Here is a 4,705-nt window from a genome sequence, read left to right as displayed (position 1 = left end):
CCAGCCTAATGTCATCACTTCGCAAACATAACTCCTATTCATCTCAATCACTGTCATGAGAACAGTTACGTACACCATTACAGTGCTTCTAACCAATCTATCTCCCTCTACAACATGTATGACTGTTTGCCTTGATGACATTTTATAGAGAGACAGTATTCAAATTTGTTGTTGCATGGTTATTTTCAAAGTAAACAAGCTTTACTGTGCGTGTTATGTTGAATTCTCACAATTGAAAACAAATACCACCTCTTCCTAGTACAGCATAACAAAGATTGCAAAAAAAAAAAAAGCAGCAAAAGATTACAATAAAAAGACTTAGGAGATAAGTCAATTAGCTATATAATATGGCTATAGGATATTTAGCCCATCGAAAATGTGCAGTATGCAATTATTGTTTGTGTGGACTCTTTTCAAACACAAATTGTTCGGATGTTTGCCAAGTATATTGTGCAATCAGTCAACTTCATATCTTGTGCATAATTGTATTGAGCTATCATCATGAAATTTTTAGTACCAGTATTCTCTACATTCCAGTGCACAATTGATAACATTGAATTAGAATTTAAAGCTAAAGGTAAAAAAAATCATTAAGTAATATTTTTTCCACTAGAAAAACGTTATGAAGTTCTTTTTGTACATTCAAAAAGTTTTGTTTCTGGGCTTTCCCATCACATTGTATAGTCACTGCATGTATTGTGTTTTACTGGACAGCCACAACATTCAGCTATAGATAGCTATATAGTAGAAAAATTGGAAGAGAAAGTTTCAATCTTGTCACAGATATAATGTATAATATTTCAAAATTCTTTCCTGGAGTAGTATAATGTATGCCCCCAGACTCTCCTAGATGGTAAGAACTCCACGCAGTCTTCCAGGCCTGGCACTGCCAGACTGTGTTTCTCTTTATTATGACTGTAATAAATCTTGATGGTAGCCTCCTGTCTCAGGTTACATAAGAAGAGTAGCTTTTAGCTACTGCATAATGAAAGGGTTTTCAGTCTGTTAGTGTAATGTACTAATCCTACATAGTATCCTAACTTACTACTTCTCGTGTTTCTATCTTAGCATGCAGAATTTGAAGATACATATATGGCTAAACTATCATATGTAGCAGTTTAATTATTAGATATGATAGCTACAATGCAATCTTCCAAATGGAAGTTCCCTTTTCCCTAATGATTACTATCTTCAATGCAACAGCAGGAGAGGTTTACTAAATGTGTACTTTGCAATGCCTTTGCATACATTCTGGCATGACTGAAGACCATCTTGTCTCCTTATTGCCTACATATGTACATAATTGCAGAAAGACTTCCTCTGTTTACTTATCTGTGTGAGTTTATTAGCTACCATTAGAAACTAGCGATAATATTTCAATTCATCACTTTTATTAAGGTAAATTCTATTCAGCTTACCATACTTCAACAAGCAAGATATAGGATTAGGATTCAATTTTGCAGATGCACAAATTCATCTTTGATATTTTGACAAACTAATTTATTCTCACATTTAATTATACTTCATTGTCTTTTACAAAAAGATGAGTACAATAGCCATTACCAAATTTGCATACTTGAGAAGACATTTTTGTGGTTGCTCCAGAATAGTTGGAACTATGTTGGAGGTGTCCAGTTTTGGCAACTTCTAATAATGGCATAACTCTGAGTGGTGTAGCAACGGCTAACATACCTCAAGCTCCTCTTGTGTAAACAAAAAAAACACCACAGGTATGTGATTATATTATGCGATGTAACAACACATTACCATGGCAACAGATTTAGTGAATAGTGGAGCAATCAGAAATTGTTGCTACCATAACAACTTTGATCAAGTCAGGATAATGTGACAAGTAGTAAGAAAAATTAGAAATTTTACACTAACCCACAGATGAAAAAATGCTAATGAAGCAAGGAAGGTCATCCACACAAACTAGTTGATATTTAATCCCTACTTCAGTCTGTCAATTTCTTTACTTTAATTTTTGCAGTGACATAATTGTATATATGCCGCATCAAAGAAAAGAATGGCACCAGACATATTAATCACACAACTGAATGCACACCCCAATTATCAATGACTGAAATGTGAAGTCACCATTCTGCTTCTCTTTTAGCTATGTTCTACCTGTTATGAACAGTATGAGAAGTGCCTCTGGAATTAATCCAGTCACACTACAAAAAATAAAACAGTAAAGCCATGTTGCGAATCAACATCTATGCAGTGGTGGAGGAAGAAATTGCATGGACACAAAGGTAGGTCCATCACGCTGTATTGTAGCTGCTGTGATAGGTGAAAAGGCATGTCTCTTGCCGAAGTGATGCCGAACAGTGAAGAAAGTAAACCCATAGCCTCATATCCATAGTTGAGTTCTGCTTGGCTGGAGGCATCAGTCAGTCAGTCGGTCCGTTCGTCAGTCTGTCAGGACAAGCAGCCTGTTAGTTAGTAGTGTTGGAAGGGTTTGGGGTTGCTCTGAAGACAATATTATTGGCTTGGTTATGTGCAGGGCCGCCCACGGAGGAGGGGGGTGCAACTGGACATTTTTCCCGGGGCCCCAGCCTGAAAGGGGCTCCAGGAGGCCTCATGCATGAAGGACCCCTTGAATACCTATTTAAAAGATCGATATACTCTAATAGAGCAGTCGGATCTAAATACTCTAATAGAGCAGTCACAGTATTCTTCAAAGGAGCAGTGTAGCAAGCTTATAAATAAGGAGATATGGTTGGTGAGGGGTAGCTATTGTCATTGCCAGCATGTAATGGCCTTTTTTGTTTGGTCTTCAACTTACAGCTTGGGTGGAGTTGTGATTCAGAATGGAAACCTCCTTGCCCCTGGGGCCCCACTTTAACTCTTTGCCCTGGTCCCCTTAATTTCTCTGGGCGGTCCTGGTTATTTGTAACCAATACTGCCAAGCTGTTATAAGGAAAAGTTAGGCTGGTTTTTGGGTGATATTCTTCTCCATGACCCCTAGTATACAGTACTACACCCATCCATATCATGTGAACTAAACTATGACTGTATTTATTTGAACATTTTTCCATTACCCATAAAACATTATCATTACTTTGTACATAGATTATATCATTAAATTAGTTTCAGTTAATAGTAATTTTAATAAATTAAATACACCATTATTTGCTTTTTTTGTATTGTTGGATTTTTTGTTTAGCTATATTAAGGTACATTATGATCAAGCAAACAAATACCACAAAAAATACTGGGTTTACTTAATGTTCATAAATGTACACAGTCCTAAGATAGGGCCAAACCAATAGCACCACATTCAACAGTTGCTAAATATTGAGGATGATGATGAAACCATGCACACAGTACCATAACTGATTACCTCAGCAGGGAAAGCACAGGCGGCATCTCACCCAGAAAAGCACTTGACTACATAGTCTTACAAGATTTGTCACCAACATAGAAGCCAAGCGTTTATTCTGCCACACTGTCCATAAAACCAATAACTGAAAGCACCAGGGGTACCCTTTCCTTATACTGTCTCCTCTTTGTTTCAATGATAGCCTTGAGCATTTAATAGGGGTGGTGATAGGTTTGTGGAAAGAGAAACATACACTCTCTGACAATTTAAATAATGTACATTGCTGAGACCCACCCCAAAAGAGTTCTGAGTCACCACATTCAAATGGGATCGACATATACACTGCTTCCCTTCATTAAGTTCAGCTGCTAAATTACAGATAAAAATATTATAACATCGTATATGGCTGCTTGTTATAACTGCTAACATCTGCTGCAATAGGAATGTCCCATGCAATTCCTTATTGACTTGTGACTTGTGGTAAAAAAAAGTTTCTTAGCTACGCTATTTTTCTCCATTCTTGTGCAATCAATCATCTTTTTAATGTACGTATCTACTTGTGCTGGTACTGGTTTTGATTGTCTGAGATTTGAGGTTACAAAATTCTAGCAATATCTACAGAAGGAAATGGAGGAATGGATGAAAAAACCTAGCCAAATTGCTTTCTTTTCTTTTGTGTGTGGGAATTTCCTGTCCACACAAAAAACAGTCTAGCTATACAAGACCAATGGCAGATCCAGAGGGAGACACAGGGGGCATGGCCCTCCCCATCTCCCATTCAAATAAAATTCCATATACACAAGATTGAAATGCAGTTAAACCAGAGGTGGATCCAGACTTTTGAAAAGGGGGGTCAAAATGAAATGACAGTTATGACACTACAGGGAAGGTATGCTTTTGTGAAGCATGCCAGCCTAGAGGGCCTAAAGGCATGCCCCCAGGAAATTTTTGAAAATTAGACCCTCTGAGATGGAATCTGAGTGTGATTTCAGCATGGGTTCATCACAATTTTTATTCGACTGTTGTATTAGCGGTGACTGCTCTATTAGGGTGCATACCTCAATTTTGATGTTTACAGGTACACTATTGATGGGTTTCCAGCTATACCCTCCACTGAACTAGCCTGTACAGCAGTTTTGCACAGTAAACACCTATGTGCACTCGAATACAATGGTGCAGTAGCTAGACAAGATCTTAGAATGCAACTCAGTGCAGCTCCCTTGAAAATATGTTGGCATATAATCATAACCAGCACTTTGCTATTTCATTTAATTTGCTAGAACTGACACAATCCTTTCTTAACCCTCAATCATCAAATTGTGAAATTCATAGCTACTGGATTCATTGTAGACAAGGTACCATCATCATTATGTGCGAGAT

Source organism: Dysidea avara, chromosome 10 (genome assembly GCF_963678975.1).
Source record: "Dysidea avara chromosome 10, odDysAvar1.4, whole genome shotgun sequence".
NCBI classification, from domain to species: Eukaryota; Metazoa; Porifera; class Demospongiae; order Dictyoceratida; family Dysideidae; genus Dysidea; species Dysidea avara.
The sequence above is the reverse complement of the archived record's forward strand: the minus strand, read 5'-3'. Positions refer to the sequence as shown.